We start from the raw sequence: 7,351 nt of genomic DNA, 5'->3' as shown, positions 1-7,351 counted from the left end.
CGAGAAAACAAAAAGGTCACATAAGAAAGGTGGCTACCTAACACAGGTTAAGGTTTCCATAAATATTTGATTTCCATTATACCAACATCAAACTCATCGGCAACCTTAAAAGCTTGTTTACCAGCATCTAATAATTTGATAGTCTCCACTTTTTGTCCAAATCTGTATTTGAGGCAACTATGCCATATTAAACCTGATGCTAGCAAACACAAAGTAGAAAATGACACCCTAGCAACAATGTAAACACAACTCACTAACTTCCTGTTCACGCTCACGCAGGTTTCATTTTATTCATATCACAGAATTAAGATGATTTTTAGTCTACTTCCAGCTTTAGCTGTAAACAAAGTCGCTAAATACAGGTTTTCGGCAATGTAGGGGGGGTATTTCGGGAGTGATACGAGTATCTCAGTTATCTAACACACCTATTTATGAAAACAACTGCATTATATTCTTTTTAATAGCAATTCTGACATAAAAACATGTTGATGGTTTCATTGTCATGCCTAATCAAAATAAATTCTAGAATGCCAGAAAGTTCTTTTTGCACATCATTTATATTTCAAATTTCCTGAATTTCCATCTAGGTGATAACTCTACAGCACAAACGAATGTTTTGGATGTCGGAAATTATAACCATTACCTTTCACCATGTCTAAGGTTGCAAAATTTCTGGGGGAAGTCGTGTTTACACACTGAACCAAATACTCCAGTGATGTCAAGTTTGTCATTTTTAATTTTGGATTGCAGCACATTCCCTGCTTGAAAACGAACAGTCCTACAACAAGAGACAAATCTGAATAAACAAGGTTCTCCTACAGTTACATCATTAAATTGAATGGCAGAAATTGTAAGAGCTTTTAATAATTGCACAGTTCAGGAATAGTAAGGTGGTAGGATTTGATAGAAATTGTCCCTTTTAATGTTTGCCCTCCAGCTACTTTTCAGAACTCTTCTACATCTCTGAAACTTAATGACAACCCTGCAATATAGCGGATGAATTAAGATGTACAGTGGTTCCCCTATTACGACCACTCTCAAGAACGACCACTCCCTGTATGCGACCAAGTTTCGCGTTCACCGACATTTTCCAACAATAAATTACCCCTTCTAAACAACCACCCCACTAACCCGACCATCGACCGCTTAATCATGTCCCAAAAACATGAAATGTACTTTGGTATTCCTCTCGTGAACGACCAAGATTTGGCAACGTTTTGGTAAGACATTAAAATCATAGAATAATCAATAATAAAAGCGTGTAATGTCCAGTTCATTGAAATTCATGGACCCAGGTAAAATTTGACACATTTGATGGACAGGTTGTTTACACTGCGATAGCCTGTTAGGGAGCTGTTTTATCCACCGATGTTTTTACAAACAAGATAATTACTCCTACCTTTTGTAGACAGCTTTCCAGGAATCCGATAGCTGCTTCCTCTTCTGGCTATACTTTCTATTGCTGCCAGATGCAACTATAAAAGAAAAAAGAAAACAAGATGTATAACATGAATATTATATCAAACCAAGACACCAGTCATTTATGTGAACAGTTATGAATATACTTGGGTTAAAGTTGACGGTCATCTTTTAGTACATGCCAATTTGGAGGGAAATGGCTAAGGGGGAAGAGACCTGCACTCTGTTAACCATTATTTGGCATGCAGATAATATTAATGTCTGCAAATGACCTGTTTTACAGAAGCTAACAAGAAAACCTTACGACACAAGCATCAAAGTGGGGCCAAAGTAAATTGGAGTTGAAATATTCTGTTATTACTAAACTGAACTGTGAACTTCAGAAGTTTCGCCCCTTTTTCTGGCAAAGATTGTCATTCACAAATGACCTTAATATTAGCTGTTGCGTGAAGCCAAGACCTCGACTCAATCCCATACTAGTGATGTAACATCGGATAGAAATCCAGAATTGATTGTCGTTTTAAACTGGATACCCTTGCTAATGAAGTTAACCAATTATTATAATCAGCTGAATTTGAATTCAAATTTCCATGAAAATTCAGGCTTTCTGTAATGTAGCCATGTTTCAATTCTGTAACTCTAAGACAAAACTTAGTGTCTCATTTGAGTGAAATTGGTTATATTGAAACATGGGGTATTTAACTATGCACTTTACGTAGTTATGACAATTTTTGGCACTAAGAACTTGTAATTGGTTTGGTTTATTTTGTTTAACGTCCTATTAACAGCTAAGGTCATTTAAGGACGGCCTCCCGTGCGTGCGACATGCATGCGTGTGGTGAGTGCGTATGTGTGTTTTGGGAGGCTGCGGTATGTTCGTGTGAAGTCTCCTTGTGATAGGCCGGAACTTTTGCCGATTTATAGTGCTACCTCACTGAAGCATACTGCCGAAGACACCCAGCAGAACACCCCACCCGGTCACATACTGACAACGGGCGAACCAGTCGTAACACTCCTTGTTTGCTGAGCGCTAAGCAGGAGCAGCAACTACCATTTTTAAAGACTCTGGTATGTCTTGGCCAGGGGACAGAACCCAAAGCCTTCCTCACAGGGGCGAACGCTCAACTAAAGGCCAAAAGTGAGGCAGTGTCTAGGGAGACTTTAGGAAGAAGAAAGTTGTTAAGAAAGAAGAGAAAAGATAAGATCCCAAATTTAGTCGCCTCTTACGATCATGCAATGGGGGCAGCAGGTACAATTCTTACGCCCTACCTGCAGGGACAAGAACTTGTAAAACCTAATTAAGACTATCAGAGGAACTGATAAATGCTCATTCTATGATGCTTCATGTTGGATGAAATTATCATGAACTGTTTGAGAGCTACGTTCCAGACAATGGATTTTTTTTCCAAAAGGGAAAAATGCTGTAAAATAGAAGCGAGAGTTATGGTTCTTGTGCACTGCACTCCGCCTTGTTGTGCTTATCACGTATATGAAAGTTTGATAAAATTCTCATGAATGGTTTGAGTTATGCTGCAGACAAGGGAAAATGTTTTTTGAAAAAGGGCAATTATTACTCTGTAAAGAAAGAAGGGAGAGTTATGGTTCTTGCACACTCCACTCTATGCCTTGATGGGCTTATCATGTATATGAAATTTGATAAAATTATCATGAATGGTTTCAGAGTTATGTCCCGACAAGGTTTGGGATGGACAGACTGACAAAGCGGTAACTAATTCTTCGGGGAGCAAAAAATTGTTTTCATTGGATGAGGCTCAACATCCTCAGTACATCACTATCCAATATCTTTTCTTGAGCAGTCTGCGACGTTAACCGCAGGCCCGAGACCCGGGGCCTTTAAAAATATGGTCGGGCCTATAGTTTCCCCAAACCCACAGGCCCGACGGACCTATGAAATTTCAAAAAAGAAAATTTTATATATAACTTAAGGTAATAATTCATCTATCTTAAACACGAAGCCATACTTTTTCATTGCGGTAAAATGGTAAAACTAAAATACAAAGTCATTGCATGTCGTCACACAACAGTCGAAACACGGTAGAGGCTTACAGTTGATCTTCCGGTCTAAGGGAAGTAACTCTAATTTACCTAGAAATACATTTCTGGTTCGTAAATGGCTGGCTTGCTCCGGTATGTTGATGGGGCAAAGCCCGGGAAAAAACTTATAATAGTTCAGCAAGCATATTTCTTCAGACAAAAAGTATGAAGATAAGAGGGTGTGTAAATTCCTGGCCGAATGGAACAAGGGAAGGCCTTGGCTAAGGTACGAAAATGACAAAATGTATTGTGAATGTTGTCAGGGAAAACGAAACTACCGGCACTTTTTGTGTCTGCACAACAAACTTCAAACTGACTGCAATTAAACAGCATGAGAGTTCTAATGTTCATAAGAAATTTGCTTTGAAATATTTAAGGCCAAAAACAGTCGAAAAAAGCCAGGCAGCGGAATGTCTCATGAAACTGAAAAAAGCAGAATATGACAGGCTTGTCATAAAGTTCAGGACAGCACTATGGATTTTATCTTCAATTTTCGGACCTATAAAATTTTGAACGGGCCTGCTAATTCTGGAGTTCATAGACCCGAAGGGCCTATAGCAGTAAAACGTTGTCGTGCAGACTGCTTGAGTTATTTAATTTGCAGCATCTGCTAAACCTAAAACCATATGATATGCTATATATATCATTAAAAGTAATAACATCATACCATTTCCTAGGTCATCAACATGATTGTTGTCCGGAACAGCAAATGGCACATCACTACATCTTCCTTCATTGATTGTACTTGTATTGCAAGAAGACCCCTGATATCGGAAATACTCCACTCGTCTTCCTGAGCTATCATACACTCATGTATTTTGGCCCCTTTCGTGCAAATCTTCGTCGCATTTTTCACATCTGAAACATAGAGATCATCGCTTATTCAACATATCAATTCATTATTGATTGGTGCAAGGACTGGGACTATTTAGTTTTGAAGTAAACCGAAAGTAAAATTTACTCTCTCAGTCCAGTGTGAAAAAGTTACCAGTATTATAATTGCAATGGGTTTGTGGTTTTCACCCAGTACCCCAATCTTCCTCTGCACTATCTTCTTAATTGCATCTATTTTTGATTCTTATATAATTACAAACTGGGCAATAATAGGCAAAATGCGATATTATTATAGCCTGCACATGGCCAAGACGCAACATTAAATATTACTTTATTTATATTTACTTGTATATACTGGTACCTTGTGGTAAGTTGATGTATCGACTCATCCATTTATGATTATTGGTGATGATAAGATAAAGCAGATCACAGGCACTTGCCTCAGGACAGGACCAACAATGCATCCAGGCCTAAACTCAAGTCATATCATATTACACTTTCCGGCTGATTTTCTATTGGATATTATATATTCCGAATGCGGACGTCACAATATACAACGTTGAAGCTTTAAAATTATAGAATTTAGGCCTAGGTCCATGCGATGGATTTATCAGTTGGGCAGAGTCAAGTGCTTTGAATAGATGAAGATCATTCCTTTATCCTTACCTGGTCATATGTTAGGACTTATCTGTCTCTTGTTCAGATACCGCTGGCGTGGAGCGAAACAACTTCGTGGTGGAATAAATATGTCCTCTATTATATAAACATGTGGTCAAAAACCACAATGGCGTATACGTACACATTGCTGAATGGCGCGCGCGGGCCTAGTTTATAACCTACCTCTTTGCATTGAAGAGTTCCACATCCCAGTATTCCATCCCGTGTTCTGCTTGAAGTGTTAACACCAATACCGCACGGTTTCTACACGGTATCCCGTGTTACGCTTCCTAGCGGCTAACCCCACTAACATAATACCGCTTGAAACGTATAACATCAGTCGTATCGGGTGTCAAATCAGTTTCTAGTTGTTAAATCCTCTTTATAAAAAGAGGTCATGTAAATCCGGAATTTAGTCTAAACCATATTTTACATTTCTTTACATTTCATACATAAATATTAACAGGATTCAGAAAAAAAGTATATGCATACGTATATTAATCCGTCTCCTTAATTGAGGACAGGCGGATGACAACACTAGAAGAGCTGAACAAGAATCCAGAATTTCGATGCCGGTTTCCGATTTGACTATTAAAACTGCCATATAGTGGCGACGATTACGATTCCTCGTCTGTGATGAATAGATGTTTTTACTTTTCATTTGACTAAACCAGTGCCACACATCACTTATGCTTGATTAGAAGTGATTACTTAACCGTATCTTTGTCAGTCGGTTCTCAATAGACAGGATTCCGAGATTTGGACATCGGTTTATGACCGACTGTTTGAATTGTTAGAGTGCTCTACGATTTCACGCCTTCTTTGTCAAATATTATATATACATTAGGCCCATGGCTTAACCTGACATGTTAAACCATATTTTATTACATTTCTTTACATTCTTTACAGATTCTCTTCGAGATTTTCGAGAGGCTCAACGTGATTAAAAATATCAACTGGGCTTCTGAGTCTGCGCTGGATTTTTTTTGTTAGCCGCCGTTATCTTTCTGAGAAAGGATATTGTTAGTGTTGTCGACTGTTTGCCAATATCAACTACTGAGTCTGCGCCGGATTTTTTGTTAGCCGCCGTTATCTTTCTGAGAAAGGATATTGTTAGTGTTGCCGGCAGCACCGGCTCCTGTACTGTTGTTATAGAAAGGCTAACAATTCTAACAACTTTCTTTTGGTGAAAGCTAACATGTTTCGGATCGGGACCAGTTTCAACCAGTTTTATTGTGATAACAAAAGGCTGTGCTTATATATAGATAAACATTTACACAGTAAATGTTTATTTGTTCAGAGGCGGGAGGGATAGGCAAGGTTCTTAGATGGGAGATATATAGTATAGACAAGGTTCTTAGATGGGAGATATACAGTATAGACAAGATTCTTAGATGGGAGATATACAGTATAGACAAGGTTCTTAGATGGGAGATATACAGTATAGACAAGGTTCTTAGATGGGAGATATACAGTATAGACAAGGTTCTTAGATGGCAGATATACAGTATAGACAAGGTTCTTAGATGGCAGATATATAGTATAGACAAGGTTCTTAGATGGGAGATATACATTATAGACAAGGTTCTTAGATTGGAGATATACAGTATAGACAAGATTCTTAGATGGGAGATATACAGTATAGACAAGGTTCTTAGATGGGAGATATACAGTATAGACAAGGTTCTTAGATGGGAGATATACAGTATAGACAAGGTTCTTAGATGGCAGATATACAGTATAGACAAGGTTCTTAGATGGCAGATATATAGTATAGACAAGGTTCTTAGATGGGAGATATACATTATAGACAAGGTTCTTAGATTGGAGATATACAGTATAGACAAGATTCTTAGATGGGAGATATACAGTATAGACAAGGTTCTTAGATGGGAGATATACAGTATAGACAAGAGTCTTAGATGGGAGATTTACAGTATAGACAAGGTTCTTAGATGGGAGATATACAGTATAGACAAGATTCTTAGATGGGAGATATACAGTATAGACAAGGTTCTTAGATGGGAGATATACAGTATAGACAAGGTTCTTAGATGGGAGATATACAGTATAGACAAGATTCTTAGATGGGAGATATACAGTATAGACAAGGTTCTTAGATGGGAGATATACAGTATAGACAAGGTTCTTAGATGGGAGATATACAGTATAGACAAGGTTCTTAGATGGGAGATATATAGTATAGACAAGGTTCTTAGATGGGAGATATACATTATAGACAAGGTTCTTAGATGGGAGTTATACAGTATAGGCAAGAGTCTTAGATGGGAGGCATAACAGAATAGACAAGAGTCTTAGATGGGAGACATACAGTATAGACAAGGTTCTTAGATGGGGAGTTATACAGTATAGACAAGAGTCTTAG

The 7,351-nt window shown here is 38.1% G+C and overlaps 1 long non-coding RNA gene across 3 annotated transcripts; it reads right to left on the bottom strand.

The window, feature by feature from the left end:
- Positions 1–598: 598 nt before the first annotated feature.
- Positions 599–6,165, bottom strand: LOC117320140. Of its 3 annotated transcripts, none has more exons than XR_004530929.1 (4): positions 5,149–6,165; positions 4,142–4,332; positions 1,394–1,475; positions 613–778 (listed from the first exon to the last, which is right to left on the bottom strand). It is a non-coding gene; the product is annotated as an uncharacterized LOC117320140 (long non-coding RNA). The 3 variants fall into 3 exon arrangements; XR_004530928.1 differs by lacking the exon at positions 5,149–6,165 and adding an exon at positions 4,670–4,981 and having other exon boundaries at positions 614–778; XR_004530927.1 differs by lacking the exon at positions 5,149–6,165 and having other exon boundaries at positions 599–778; positions 4,142–4,642.
- Positions 6,166–7,351: the final 1,186 nt, after the last annotated feature.

This window comes from Pecten maximus, unplaced genomic scaffold, assembly GCF_902652985.1.
Source record: "Pecten maximus unplaced genomic scaffold, xPecMax1.1, whole genome shotgun sequence".
Lineage (NCBI taxonomy): Eukaryota > Metazoa > Mollusca > Bivalvia > Pectinida > Pectinidae > Pecten > Pecten maximus.
Note: the sequence above shows the minus strand (reverse complement) of the source record. Positions and strands in the feature narration are given on the sequence as shown.